The sequence below is a fragment of the Amyelois transitella genome, chromosome 9, assembly GCF_032362555.1.
Source record: "Amyelois transitella isolate CPQ chromosome 9, ilAmyTran1.1, whole genome shotgun sequence".
Taxonomy (NCBI): domain Eukaryota; kingdom Metazoa; phylum Arthropoda; class Insecta; order Lepidoptera; family Pyralidae; genus Amyelois; species Amyelois transitella.
Window position 1 is genome coordinate 801503 of NC_083512.1, and position 16882 is coordinate 818384.

Here is a 16882-nt window from a genome sequence, read left to right on the forward strand (position 1 = left end):
ATAATAAACCGTATTCAGAATCTTTAGTCTAAATGGATCCATCTAATCTTAGCGTCGTCATAAGGGCTAGAACACATTTAGCAATTTCCACAGCGGCACACGACAAATCACGGCCCACGGTAATCTACGTCGCCTGCGAATGATTTGTGTTGCGGCAATGTTTTATGGCGTAAAGGTTGCTCCACACGCTGGTCTAGACCACGCCCATGACAATTTACGCAATTGTTTTGATTTTGATTATAAATTGTTTAACTTATATTCGCCGTGTGGTTCCCAGCACCAATAAAAAAAAGAATAGAACAACACCATCTCTTTCCCATGTGTGTCGTAAAAGGCGACTAAGGGATAGGCTTATAAACTTGGGATTCCTCTTTTAGGCGATGGGCTAGCAACCTGTCAATATTTGAATCTCAATTCTATCTTAAAGCCAAATAGCTGAACGTGGCCTATCTGTCTTTTCAAGACTGTTGGCTCTGTTTACCCCGCAAGGGATATAGACGTGATTACATGTATGTATGTATTGTCTAACTTTCTAATTATCTTGGCATGTTTGCACCCTCTCATGCATTTTCTGTCGTTTTTCTCTCAACTTTGACTAGACCCAAATTTTAGTATGTTCGCTCATACTTCTCTGGTCACACACACCGGATCAACTTTCTTTAGTCTACTCCTTATTGGTTGGATATTTTTTCCTGATACTTTTTACTTAGTAATGAACGGCTACATAAATTATTTTGGTGAAACAATGCAACTTAATACTAACTTCGTTTAGCTGAAAAGAACTTAATATCAAGTCATTTATTGACTCCTGTATTCAAATGAAACATGAATTTGACCAAAGATCGCAAGTAGTTATTTCGGTCTTTGAAAATACCATATTTATTTCATTCGTCTTTTCATTATTTCTTTAATACACTTGCATACGACCTTGTCGACTAAAACTCAAACAAATTCTTCAAACGAGCACATCATTATAGTCAGTTTCAATTTACGTGACCACTTTCATCCCCTCATTAGCAATGACATCAAAGAGTGACGGTCGAACATGATAGATGGACGCGCTTATTACCGCCGCAGTCTGCTAGTGGACCAAACTTGTCACACGATTGTATGCTGTAGTGATGGGATGTTAAATTATCGATAATATTGATGTCGATTATGTATCTATCGACATCAATAGAAAAAAAAATAGGACCACTCCATCTATTTTCTATGGATGTTGTAAAAGGCGACCAAGAGATAGGCTTATTTATTTGGAATTCCTCTTTTAGGCGATGGGCTAGCAACCTGTCACTATTTGAATTTGACAAGATTGTTGGCTTCTACCCCGCAAGAGATTGAGACGTGAGTATATGTATGTATGTATGGTAATGGACCAAACTTGTCACACGACGCAAGAGAGATGGGGTGTTAAATTATCGTTAATATCGATATAGATTCTATATCATTCGACAAAGAAATCTTCGTTTTTTTGGGAAGAAATATTTAGCGACTGCTGCTTCAAAGTGACTTGATGCACTGATTACCGCCTCTGTCTGTTAGTAGACTAGACTGGATCATTAAGCCAAATAGCTGAACGTGGCCAGTCAGTCTTTTCAAGACTGTTGGCTCTGTCTATCCCGCAAGGGATATAGACGTGACCATATGTATGTATAGAGTTGTATGTATGTTTTACGACTATGCCACTTTAAAGTGTGAAGTTAAGGTCGATCATGACCATACATCTTTTCACAATCTCTGCATACTTCCTTCGTTTCATCCACATTCATAACTCTCTTCATGCAAGCACAGCAGTTTCGGGTACTCTTGGCTTGACTATTTGCCACATAAATGTGTGTTAGTGATAAGGTGTTAACTTATCGATAATATCGATATACATGCATGACTGACAATTTACGAACTTATCTATACTTACTAATATCAATATCAGGCCTTCAAGTATTTTTCGATTCGAGACTGCAGTATTATGGCTTGTCCTAGTATAATAATATACTCTACAAAATGTATATAGCAATACGACTGATTTTAATGTCAATGGATTCTAAATAATAATTGCAGTATTACAGTTTAATTTTGACCTTATTAACTATAATAAAAGTGAAAAAAGTGTAAACAAATATAAAATTTTCAAAACTAAAAAAATTATCATTTCTGTCAACTTTGACAGTTTCTTATCGATAAACACGTCCGCATCACATCACTATGAGTCACCCGACATAAATTACTTCAAAAGTGATTTACTCGCGCCATACAAATCGTCCGTTGCGGCCCGTCCCCGGCTGTCGTGTTCAAAGGCCTGACAGGTGTGAATGATGACTGACGAAACGCACGCTGACTGACAATCTCACCAAAAGAGAGTTTTATAGAAATACAACGAATAGAGCGTCCGAAGAAATAAACTAGTTAACATAATTAATGACATACAATATATAATCACGTCTTTACCCCTTACGGGGTAGACAAAGCTAACATTAATAACAATAAAATAATAATAACTGTAACGAAATATATTGTCTAGTTAAAATATATCAACCCAAAAATTTTAAAAAAAATCTCTACATTTTGCCCATTGTTTCTTTATCGTAAATCTCTTTCCCATAGATGTCGTAAATGCGACTAAGGGATGGGCTTATAAACTTGGTACTCTTATTTTAGGTGACATGCTAGCAACCTGTCACTATATGCATCTCAATTCCATCATAAAGGTATGCAGTTGAGCGTAGCTTTTCAGTCTTTTCGGGACTGTTGGCTCTGCCAACCCCGCAAAGTATATAGACGTGACTATTTGTATGTAAAATAACATATATTTTTTGCCTTTCAGTATCTATTTAAAAATAATATCTATGAAGAGGACGCTTGTTGACTGACAAACTCACCAAAAGACGTTTTCTTTGAAGCTAATCGTCTTGTTTTTGTTTCACTGGAACGCGTTAAACCGCTATTATTTGAAAGAAAACATCAGTGATCTGTTTTAAAATAGCACAAAGTGGTGACGAATGGGTAATCCTTTTGCAGTGAGCCCGATGAGTGACAGGTGTTGGTGAGAGGCGTGTTATATTAATATACATACATATAGCCACGTGAATAGGCCGTGGGTCTGGTAGGTCGGTCAGAATAAAACCAGATTTTGGGCTGTTCAAGGCGTCTTACTAGTATCTCCTCGTCGTCTTAGTCAAATTTTGATTGTCTTCTTTTTATAAAATATGTCAGTCAGTACTGTTGATCTAAAAGTCAAGTCAGAGTGTCTGTCGGTCCATGGAGGCTGAACGGTCGCTACAATACGTTTATATCCCTTGCGGGGTAGAAAGAGTTAACAATTTTGAAAAGACTGATAGGCCACGTTCAGCTTTTTGTCTGTATAGCAAATACTTTTTTTATATAAGTATGTAATTCAACATTTTCTTTGAAACCAATCTCACATCACGAGTTAATATTCTATCGACATTTTATCACCGAGTCATTATGAAATATTTTAAATAATTCTAAGTCCGTTTCCAAGACCCGTTTAAAGCATATCTGGCATACTTCATGCGATTGTATTTAAAGGTTTGTCTCGTAAAAAATTGCTGTAGCATGTTCGAGATAATCGAAAAAATGTTTTACGCGAATTTTTAACAGCGTCAGAATTTCGCCGTTCTAACTCGCATTCTTTTTCGTGCTGTTCCCTTGACGAGGCCGTCACGTCGCCGGCCAAAATAAAACACGTGCCGAGTGGCAGCCGCAAATCACATTTTTTAATCGAACTCACGTCTCAGCAGACTTGCAAAATTACAAATTCCCTCGCGAAAACCTTATCGCAGAGTCGTAAAGACGTTAATCCAAAAACTCAGCGATAGATGATACATTTTTGCAGGTTTTCAATGCAGGCACGTCGTGCCGGGCGGAATGCTATCGACATCCGCTAAACTATCGACGTTTGCACAACACTAATTGCTTTTTTTGCATTAACAATGATTTACGGAACAAAGTACGCAATTCTAGCGTTAATACTTAATGCGACTTTAACTGCCTATTGAATTGATTTTGATTGATTATCGGCGTCAAGTCAGTGAGTTAAAAATGTAAATAAATAAAAAGAAAATTATTGTATTCAATGAGAGTGCAGTTTATTGAAGAGTTACAATGTATCTCTTTCCTATGGATGTCGTAAAAGGCGACTAAGGGATAGGCTTACAAACAAGAGATTATTTTTTTGGCGATGAGCTGGCAACCTGTCACTATTCGAATCTCAATTCTATCATCAAGCCAAATAGCTGAACGTGGCCTATCAGACTTTTCAAGACTGTTGGCTCTGTCTACCCCGCAAGGGATATAGACGTGATTATATGTATGTATGTATGTATGTTACAATGTAATGATCGCTATTATTGTATCCATCGTTATAATATCCTAGTTCAGTGTTCCTCTTTATCTATCCTGTTCTTAAGAAAGTTTTCTGAACAGATATAGTAAGTATTAGGCTTATAAACTTAGGATTCTTCTCGTTCTTCTATTTGAGTTTCGGCTCTGTCTACCCCGCAAGGGATATAGACGTGATTATATATATTTATATCTAAGTATTGAAATCACCATGATATCAAAGAAGAGGGCAAAAACAAAATATAGAAATTACTTGTCGAGAAATTGGAACTTATTGTTACATCTCTGTGTTTGTCCTTTAATCGCCCTAAGGTATCCTTAAGGCAATTCAAAAGATTCCCATTCAGACAATTTAACTCAACGGCCATCTTACTAACCCCAATAAAACAGAGGCTTATCTTAATGTCTTAAAAGTCTTGGACAAGATGCATTTGTCATGTAATCACTCCGATAAGACGGAGTTCAATTAAAATTTTACTTCTCCCGCGGCGAAAAGCTCAGGTAATTAAGATATAAAGTTTACATAAATTAAGAGTTGCTGCTTACTTTGAATACAGAATAAAACACCTGTAAAAATTGTTTTTTTTTTAATACTAAAGAAATATAATTTACTACAAAATTTCATCAGTTATGGGTGGCCGTGCGCTTTTTTCTTCATCATTTAATTAAAAATATCAAAATAAATACATATAATCGCGTCACCCTTGCGAGGTAGACAGAGCCAACAGTCTTGAAAACACTGATGGGCCACGTTCAGCTATTTGGCTTAATGATAGAATTGAGATTCAAATAGTGACGGGTTGTCAGCCCATCGCCTAAAAGAACAATGCCAAGTGCATTCATTCATTATTAGTCGTCTTTTACGACATCCATGGGAACGAGATGGAGTAGTTATTTTCTTTTTCTTTTGGTGCCGTTAATCAAACGGGATGTTGTTTAATGTTTTTATTAAAAAATAGAGCTGATTTTTCAATAGATTATTACAGCATTTTTTGTCACTTCCAGATCTGAGATAACTGGAGATGTATGAAGAATCATATCTGTATTCTTAACCTTTATTTACTTTAACAAAAGAAAAAGCTAACATACACAATGATCTTTTCAGTATTATCTTCAATTTCAAATGTAAACGCCACTTCTGTTAATTCTGTATTCTAAGTATACAGTAGATATCTATGCGTTGGCGGAAAGCGATTCTCATTTGTAATTAGTGGCCCGATATCGAGTCAATAGCATAGTAATTTATTGGCTTCTGATGCCGTATACAAGATAAACTATATAATTATATGCACGTGTAATAAATAGTCTTTATTACGGCTGTTTGTTATATTAATTATGTGTTTCGTATTTTATGTTATTAAGGTTCAGTTATATTGAATCCTGTTTAACGTTGGTGTAGAAGTGAAAATGAAACTTCGTATAAAATACGGATACAATAATGAGAAAGATAAAAAAACATAGTATTACTTGTTTTTTTTTTAATATCAATGGAATCCCTTGGGGATCCTAAAAATGGACCATATAGGTTATCCACACTGTCACATCATATTAAGTATAAAACTGTAGATACAATTTTTTTTTAAAAAGAACTTTAGTAAGACCGAAAAATTGTTTGTAGTTCATAATATTACTTATAGCCTTTTCATTTGATTCTAATTAAAATCGTCAAACAACATTGTTTTCCTTTTTACAACATCGCATGAGACAGGCATTTGACATGTTCCACTTGTACCCTATCTGTATATTTCTTTTTTATAAGTAGTTTAGCTTGAGTTCTAATTTGAGTTAAATTTAATTATTATTTGTTAAACCTAAATAAAACAACGAATTCTTAAAGAATTTATAATTAACATTAATTATTTCGAATTATCCGAACCTCTAGTCTTTATTGTATACAAATTATTTTACCAATTTTTTGAACAATTCCTGAATATTCCATAAAGCAGCATAAATATTTATTTTGCGAATTTCTATTTTAAGAAGTATCTTCTGATGTCCCTGTACCCGAAAATTTACAATTAATCTACATTGAAGCTGGATGAAAGGCATTAATATAGTTTGCATGCACCACGTTTGTCCTTATCTTGCATACCTTTAGGTAGATTGAGCTTAAACTAATTCTAATTTCGAACACAAACATAATATATACTTACTAATATTATACAGAAAAAAATATTTTGTATTTTTATTCGTAACTCAAAAACCACTCAACCAATCTTGACAAAATTTGGCTCAGATATATCTGCAAATTCCAACAGAAACGGGAAGAACGGAAATTTAAGTTTAACGAGGGCGGGGCTGCGGTGATCAGCTAGTATAATTATAATATATAAAAATAAATAATTAACCAAGCAGAGTCGAACTCTACAAGTGCAAAGGGAGCGTTTAGCCGTAATTAGTGCGGTGTCAGCGGAAGGCATTAGTAATTATATTGTCAGCTTGTTTGCAAGACTAAGCTGGGAGCTAGCTCTGTGACAGCTCTTGATCTTTAGAGTTAGGGTTACCATGGGTTTATAACAATATATCGGATTAAGTCATGTCAAGATATGGGCTTTTTGGGAACCATTTGTAAACAACGTTAAATTTTGAACATACGACTGAACGTGGGCTCTCAGCCTTGAAAGAACTATTGCTTAATCTACCCCGCTAGGCAAGGTAAATATATATATAAATATATGTACATATAATATCCTCATCCCCTGCGGATAGACAGAGTCACCGGTCATCAAAAGACTGAAAGGCCACGTTCACCTGTTTGGCTTAATGATAGAATTGAGATTCAAATACTCGTAGTGACAGGTTGCTAGCCCATCGCCTTAAAGAAGAATCCCAAGTTTATAATTCTTATATAGATAAACATCCAAGACCCAGGCCAATCGGAAAAAGTTCTTTTTTCATCATGCCCTGACCGGGATTCGAACCCGGGACCTCCGGTGTCACAGACAAGTGTACTACCCCTGCGCCACAGAGGCCGTCAAATGATAATAATCTCCAACGTTTCGAAGCATTCAGATTATGTCTGAATGGAGACATTCAATCATTTCAAATGAATCCATTTATATGCCATGCAACATAGTGTATACAGTATTATAAATAACCAATTTCCGTCCTACAATGTGAACAGGTTGAGTGAGTCAAATGAATGTAATCATTTTATTCGATATTATGTCGATAAAATATGTCTTGTCAAGTGACATGTTTATTACGATAATTTTTATCGATACGCTGACAACACTTGCATTTCAGTTAAATACATTTCGCTACTTTGTATGAGAATAAAGGTTATTTTTTATTTAATTTATCTGCCAGTCTTAAATATTTCGATAACATAACATATAATCACGTCTACATTCCTTGCGTAGACAGAGCCAATAGTCATCAAAAGGCTGAAATGCCACGCTCAGCCGCTCTGCTTAATGATAGAATTGAGATTTAAATGGTGATAGGTTGCAAAAAGAGTTATCCCAAGTATAAAAGCCTATCCCTTAGTCGTCTTTTACGACATCAACGGAAACGAGATGAAGTAGTCCTATTTTTTTATTTATTGCCGCCGAGAACCAAAAGGCACTATTAAAAGGAAGTTCTTCTTATTAAAATCACTTTACTTGTTCTAAATTGTAACTTCTTACACATATAATAATTATGTTTTGAAACACAACAATCTGTGTCAAGTAACACGCATAATAATACGATCATTATTACACAGACTAGATCCTACTACTATTATAAAGGCGAAAGTTTGTATGGATGTATGGATGTTTGTTACTCTTTCACGCAAAAACTACTGAACCGATTACCATGAAATTTGGTATGTAGGTAGCTGAAGACCCAGAATAACACATAGGCTACTTTTTATCCCAGAGTTCCCGCGGGATTGATAGGGTTTCCATGCGGACGAAGTCGCGGGCGGCCTCTAGTAATAATTATAATATTGTAGGTGTCTCGTAATTACTGGTTAACATTAGAGTTGTATATTGACTCTACTGGCTGCGTGAGGCCGTCAATCTGTCAGTTTTATTACACTGTGCGAGTTAGTTAGTAATAATAAGTTAGTTAGTGAAGTTAAAGCAACAAGTTTATTGCAGTAACTTTCGATGTGAAAGGAATTAATAATTATAATTGTTGAAATACTTTGTGCCGTGTGGTTCTTCACACTTTAGGATAGGAGACACTCCCCCTTTTGCCCAATGGATATCGTAAAAGGCGACTGAGGGATAGGCTACTAAACTTAGGATTCTTCGTTCAGGCGATCCTTTTTTTATTAACATCTATGTGCCTTGCGGGGTAGACAGAGCCAACAGTCTTTTCAAGACTAAAAGACGACGTTCAGCTGTGTGACATTGTGATGGAATTGAGATTCAAATGTTGGTAGCCCGTCGCCTACAATAGGAATGCCAAGTTTTTTACACTTTTCCTTAGTCGCCTTTTACGACATCAATAGGTAAGATATGGAGTGGTTCTTTTCTAAAGTGCCGGAAACCACACGTCAATTAGTTATATAGTTAACTTTAACTTTTTCACGCTCTACCAATGTCAGCTGAGCGTGGCCTATCAGTCGTTTCAAGACTATTGGCTCTGTCTACCCCGCGAAAGATATAGACGTGATTATATATAAGTAAGTGTATAATGTACCAATGTGAACATTCCCCTGTATACTAAGTAATAGCTGACGTATCTATCATAAAGATCGTGACAGGTGACCTTAATTACAGGGAACCATTGAGAAGAAAGATAACTGTTCAGAATGGATTAAAATTGACATAGAATAATGGCTCGACGTTGGGTTAATTAAAAAGTGTAGTTTAAATGTTAATTGGTTGTAGAGATAGTGATTATGATACATACATACATATGGTCACGTCTATATCCCTTGCGGGTTAGACAGAGTCAACAGTTTGGCTTAATGATGGAATTGAGATTCAAATAGTCATAGCTAGCCTAAAAGAAGAATCCCAAGTTTAAAAGCATATCCCTGTCTGTTTTATGTTGTTTTGTATGTTTTACTCTTATGGTGCAATAAAGAGTTTTATCTTTCTATCTATCTAACCCTTAGTCGCCTCTAACCACATCCACGGGAAAGGGATGGAGTGATCCTTTTCTCTTTATATTTGTGCTGGGAACCACACGGCACCTTCTTCTATTTATACATACATTAAATCCAAGAAGTTAAAGACATCTTTCCCTTCATCATGATCACTGAATAAGTACTACTTTCGCTTCATCCACATTAATAATTCTCTTCATGCAAGCGGTTTAGGATACTCTCAACCTGACCTTCCCCCAGAATATCCCAGATTTGATTAACTATACACCTACCGTGATATAAGGTGTTCTCAAAGAATAGCCGGGGAGGTAATGGCAAAAAGCTGCCGGTAGCTGTTTATCTCACAATCGCGACACGCCGCTGTCGGGTACCGCGAAACGCGTCGCTCATTCGTCGCGGATGTCAGATGTGTGGATGTGGTATTGTCACTTTCATTTTTTTTACAACATACGGTCACGTCTATATCCCTTGCGGGGTAGACAGAGCCAACAGTCTGGAAAAGTTTAAATGGCCACGTTCAGCTATTTGGCTTAATGATAGAATTGAGATTCGAATAGTGACAGGTCGCTAGCCTATGGCCTAAGAAAGAATCCCAAGTTTGTGAGCCTATCCCTTAGTCACCTTTTACGACATCCATGGGAAAGAAATGGAGTGGTTCTATTCTTTTTTGTATTGGTGCCAGGAACCATACGGCTTTTTTTACAACTTCTATATTATGTATGTATGCTTTGTTTAGAGATACAAGTAGATAAATTTATTTGCCAGTGTGTAAGTACATAAACTTGTAGATGCATTTAAGATGTCAAAATTACTAATAGTGTCCTAATATGTTTTTCCGTTATTACAGTGTCCAAATACTATATTCGACTTCATTAATAATTAGGTTTATTTATACCGTGTTATATGATGATGGTGATGAATTCATAGGCTGTATGAAGGCAATTTCAAAGCGTTCCTAAATAATCATTACGAGATGAGTTCAAACGGGTGTGTTATTATTGCTTGCGTTTGCGCTGCACTGAAGTAAGGTCACAACGTTGTACCATCTTCTAACTTTAATATACATATATAGAAAGATCAATATATATTGAATGGCATATCCACTATACTGAGTTTTAAAATGGCATATCCACTATACTGAGTTTTGACGGCCTCTGTGGCTCAGCGGTAGTACGCTTGTCTGTGACACCGGAGGTCCCGGGTTCGAATCCCGGTCAAGGCATGATGAGAAAAGAACTTTTTCTGATTGTCCTGGGTCTTGGATGTTTATCTATATAAGTATTTATTATAAAATATAGTATCGTTGAGTTAGTATCTCGTAACACAAGTTTCGAACTTACTTCGAGGCTAACTCAATCAGTGTAATTTGTCCCATATTTATTTATTTATTTATTTATTTATACCGGTAATTACAAAGGCTGGTAATTGTACAAAACACACACTGACTAACTGCTAGTCTTAAAAAATAATCTCTTTAAATTATCGCGACGTTTTACTCGGCCGAATTTTCAAAGCATAATCAATTTATGTATCAAAAGTTGTACTTACCGCATCTATTAATTCATCAATCCTTGCCCCCGTCACATAAATCAAGATGCGAGCGATAACAAGCCACCAGTCATAAACGCGGCAGCGGGAACAATTTTACGATTCATAATTGTACTTTATTAAATGGCCGCTGCTCGCATTTTAATGAAGGCTTCTTGGCTGTTAAACTTATGATCGTGACAGAGTAGTGTTAAGCAGATGAATCACTACAGACTAGGTTAGTTTATCTGTGAAGGTATTACAGACAGATTTCGCATTTATTTTATTAATGTGTGGGAAGGGAATTATGGATTTCGGCGCATTTCGAGTTCTGGAACGAGCAGTAATAAGAATACATGTAACAATATCCAGATAAAATTAATACTGTATACATCAAAAATCTGACAGGACATACAAACATACATATAATCACGTCAATATCCCTTGCGGGGTAAACAGAGCCAACAATCTTGAAAAAACTGATATGGCCACGTTCAACCATTTGGCTAAAAGATAAAATTGAGATTCAAATAGTGACTGGTTGCTAGCCCATCGTCTAAAAGAAGATTCCCAAGTTTATAAGCCTATCCCTTTTTCGCCTTTTACGACATCCGCGAGAAAGAGATGGAGTGGTCCTATTCTATTTTCTCTCAGTGCTGGGAACCACACGGCACAACTTTAACAAAATTTAAAAAATTAAGAGTGAGAACAATTTCACATTAAGTATACTATTTTTAATTAGATATAACCCGGCCTTTACAATTAGTATGCTAATGGGGTGATAAAATTAAGAAAACAAGATTTATCAGTAAATTATTGCAATTGAGCCACATTTTCTGAACCTACGCCATTCAGCCAGTTTTATGGGCGTGAAAGGAGAATTAATAAATTGAAATGTTGCAGTCATGATAACTTTTTAGTAAACATTTGAAAGTACCGTGTTCGATTAAAGTTTCAAATGTCTTGTAAGTGTGGAATTCAAATTTACTTTTACCAACCGAACAATATTACCAAATTAAGAAAATAAATTAAAAAAATGTATATTTTTAATAAGTAAAATTTATCATAAAATTTTTAAATAATAGATACTTAAAAAAAAACTAAGTAATCTATATACATATAATAAATCTGTAGAAAGGTCAATTCTGTACATTGAAAATCTATATACATATAATAAATCTGTAGAAAGGTCAATTCTGTACATTGAAAATATTGAAAAAATAAATAGCAGGGGGTGTTACTGGATCGATACCAAACACAAAAATGTGATTAAAAAAATTTTTGTCTGTCTGTCTGTATGTTCAGGCATCACGTGAAAACTAACGGTTCGATTTTGATGAAACTTGGTATAATTATACCTTATTATCCTGGGCGTAAAATAGGATACTTTTTATCCCGAAAAAATACGAAGAAAAAAAAAATCTTAATTTTTCAGTTTATCCATAGACGTTGTTCTGTAGAACCGCGAACACACGTTGCGTTACCCGCAGTGGATTTAGCGCCGTAACCTGTAGCGCCTAAAGTCGGCTTTGGCTTGAACCGTTTGCTGCACAAGCGGGCCGCTACTAATTACTATGAAAAAATACTACATAGCTACATTAATTCCCATCAAGCTGAAAATGAGTATAATTATTTAAAACACAATCAAAAGCATTATTTCAAAATTCCCCATGATTCCGGTTTAAGGAAAAAAATTTACTCACGGTCAAAGGTAAAAAATGGGTGTATCGCAATTTTCTTTAAAACGGTAAGTTTTTCAAATCGGAAAATTACCTCAGACGTAAATTGTAGATCATAAAGTTATCTATAAAAAAGGTATCAATATTTTTTTTCAACAAAGCTACCGTTTCTGTGATATAACGATGCAAAAAGTTGCAAGCGTCATAATATTACCGATAACTAAATACATACATACATACATAAAATCACGCCTCTTTCCCGGAGGGGTAGGCAGAGACTACCTCTTTCCACTTGCCACGATCCCTGCATATTTCCTTTGCTTCATCTACATTCATAACTCTCTTCATGCAAGCTCGGCGGTTTCGGGTACTGTTGACCTGACCCTTTACCAGGACTTCCTTAATTTGATCAAGATATGTTCGTCTAGGTCTTCCCACCCCGACCTTTCCCTCCACACTCTCCATGTATATCTGCTTAGTCAACCTGTTTTCATTCATCCTCTCCACATGACCGAACCATCTCAACATACCCTTTTCTATTCCTGTAACTACATCTTTTTTCACATCACAACATTCCCTTATCACACTGTTCCTTATCCGGTCACACAATTTCACGCCCAACATACTCCTTAACGCTCTCATTTCCACTGCATTTATTCTGCTTTCGTGCTTCTTTTGCCATACCCAACTTTCACTCCCATACATTAATGTCGGGACCAACACGCCCCTGTGCACAGCCAGTCGAGCCTTTTTGGATAGTTTCTGACTGCTCATAAAGGCATGCAAAGCTCCATTCACCATGTTCCCCGCGTTCACTCTCCTTTCAATATCACTATCACACTTGCCATCTGATGTAAACTTTGATCCCGATAACTACATATTTGCGCCTTTTGAGGTTTTTTGCCTCATTTGAAGCAGAACGGCCTTAGATTTAGTAACCTGAAGATGAGACGGCGCAAGTGTGTCGACACAAGTAGCATCCCACACCAAAGGCCGCCCCAATCTCCAGGGTACCAAAGTCATACCATCCGGTCTCTTGGCATCATCCCGAGCCAGACCGTTTGGTTCTAGAACGGCTGGAACATGGATGGTGGCAAGAGCACGGAGGATTATATCATTTAGGGCGGCATGGCGCCCTAAACGGCCGGCACTCCTAGGGCATGAGAGGCCGTGGTATCCATAGCCGACAACGGTATCCCCGCAAGGACAACTATTATTAAAGACTAACGGTATTTCATGTGTTGAGCATTCTGAGATAAAACAGCTATACGACCCTAGCCACGTACACAATTAAACAGAGAATCAGTTGTTGTCTCAAGGTTTCACTACAGTATAAATGAAGGGACTGGGTTTCATAATTGTTAGTCATTGGTATCGAAATAATATGAAATATTTTTATGTCACATACAAACTAGCGCTACTCAGTGGCAATGTGGTAATATTAGGTACTAAGATAATAATTAAAACTATAAGATGTTAAATGTCTATGATCCCAACTCTGTATTGTCTATATATCTCTCTGTTTTCTCTGGCTGAATAAACGCTGCGTGTTCGTAATAAAAATAATTCTTTTAATTAGTAATTATAGGTTATTGGCCCAAATAAGCCAATATTTAGCTAGGGAAAGTTGTAAATTCCAGTATTGCTCAGTTTTTTAGATTAGATCGCGAGTGATAAGTTGATGAAATCATGTCGACCAATTACTTGGTGAACGTGCCGAAGCTAAAAGGGCGGGAAAATTACACAGAGTGGTGCTTCGCTGCGGAGAATTTTCTGATCTTGGAGAACATGGTGCATTGTATAAAACCTGTTGCCGAAAAGACTACAGAAGCCGCTGACGACGCGAAGACGAGAGCTAAATTAATTCTCACAATCGACTCGAGTTTGTACGTGCATATAAAAGATGTCGGAACGACGTTGGAGCTATGGAACAAACTAAAAGCCTTATTTGATGACTCCGGCTTTACCAGACGCATAAGTTTATTGCGAAACCTCATCTCCATTCGACTCGAAAGTTGCAGTTCTATGACAAGTTATGTGACACAATTAGTGGAAACGGGACAGAAATTGAGTGGAACCGGGTTTCAAATCAGTGATGAGTGGATTGGCTGTTTATTGTTAGCTGGTTTGACTGAGAAATATGCGCCGATGATAATGGCAATTGAGCATTCCGGTATCGCCATTACTACCGACGCCATTAAATCTAAGTTGATGGATTTGGAAGAGAACAGTGGCGACACCAGCGGAGCATTTGCAAGTTTTAGAAAAAACAAGTTTGTCAGCAACAGTCAAAGCGCGGGAAACGCGGGAACCAAAGATAATGGACAACTGTCAATGTCAAAGTCAAAAAGGGTTATTCGATGCTATAGATGTAAACAAACCGGGCACTATCGCAATCAATGCACGAATTTTGATAAAGATTCCTCAAATACTAAATCAACCGAACGTAAACAAACTAATGCTTTCAATGCGGTATTCCTGAACGGCAGTTTTTCGAAAAATGATTGGTATATTGACTCGGGGGCGAGCGCCCATTTAACCGCTAATGAACACTGGATAAATAATGTGTCGACCGAGCATACCATTAAAGAAATTGTTGTTGCGAATGAGGAGAAGTTAACCGTGAAGTGTTCGGGAGATGTGCAAATTGCTACGGTGACTGATGACAGTGAATATGACGTGATTGTCGAAGGAGTGTTGTGTGTTCCAAAGATAACCACAAACTTATTATCCGTCAGTCAGTTGGTCAAAAATGGTAATCGAGTATTGTTTACTACGAGTGGTTGCAGTATTTACAACAGAAATGATAATTTGGTGGCCAAAGCATCCCTTATAAATGGTGTATACAAACTGAATTCACCTGTGAGTTTACTGGCAGCAGCTGTGACATCTGTGGATACATGGCATCGCAGATTAGGCCATGTAAACAGTATGTATTTAAACAAAATGCCTAGTGCAGTAAGTGGCATGGAAGTCGATAAGAAAAGTGACATTTCTCAACTATCCTGTGTAGTATGCTGTGAAGGAAAGCAGTCACGCCTACCTTTTGGAAACAGTGGTTCAAGAAGCGGTGAATTGTTGGGCTTAATTCACAGTGATGTTTGTGGTCCAATGGAACATGTTTCGATTGGTGGATCACGGTACTTCATTCTGTTCATCGATGACTACAGTCGGATGACTTGTATATATTTTATGAAACAGAAAAGTGAAGCATTTCAACATTTCCAAGAATATAAAGCCAAAGTGGAGAACCAGTTGAATAGAAAAATTAAAATACTTCGCAGCGATAATGGAAAGGAATTTTGTAATCGAAGCTTTGATGATTATTTGAGAAAGAATGGCATTTTACATCAAAAATCAAATCCCTACACGCCTGAACAAAATGGCCTTGCAGAACGTTTTAACCGTACAATAGTAGAAAAGGCTAAGTGTTTACTATTTGATGCCAAGATGGGCAAGGAGTTTTGGGCTGAAGCATGTAATACAGCAGTTTATTTGCATAACCGTACTGTCCTTCCAGCATTGAATGACAAGACGCCTTATGAAGTTTGGACAGGATGTAAGCCCGATATAAGTCATTTGCGCATTTTTGGCAGCCGTGTCATGGTGCATGTGGCAAAGGAAAAACGCCAAAAATGGGACAAGAAGTCAGAGGAGCAGATACTTGTGGGCTATCCAGAGGACATAAAAGGGTATCGAGTTTACAATCCTATCACCAAGAAAGTCAGTACCAGCAGAGATGTTATGATAATGGAAGATGTGAAATCTGAAGTATCTATACCTATAATGGAAAGCAAAGAGTCCAATGAAGAGAGCTTAGATTCAGTGGGGGACTCATTTTCAGAAGAAGCAGAGGACACTATGATTGAGAGTTATGTAGATAACTCTGATGTGACATACATCCCAAGCGAGTATGAAGATGCAGAGTCAACTGAATTGGGTAATTCAGAGCAGAAAAGGAATGACAGGATTAGAAAGAAACCTGAGAGGTATGGCTACTCTAACATGTGTACTGATGTAGGTGTGGAGGCGTTGGATGATGCTAGTGATCTAACTGTGCAGGAAGCGTTGGCAGGACCAGAGAAGGAACAGTGGTTAAGTGCTATTAGGGAAGAGCTGGATTGTTTTAGTGAAAATGATGCCTGGGAGTTGGTAGACACTCCAGATTCAGGTGCAGTGGTAAAGTGCAAGTGGGTTCTTAAAAAGAAATATTGTGACAATAAAGTGAGATATCGTGCACGCTTAGTTGCTAAGGGATTCACACAAAGACCTG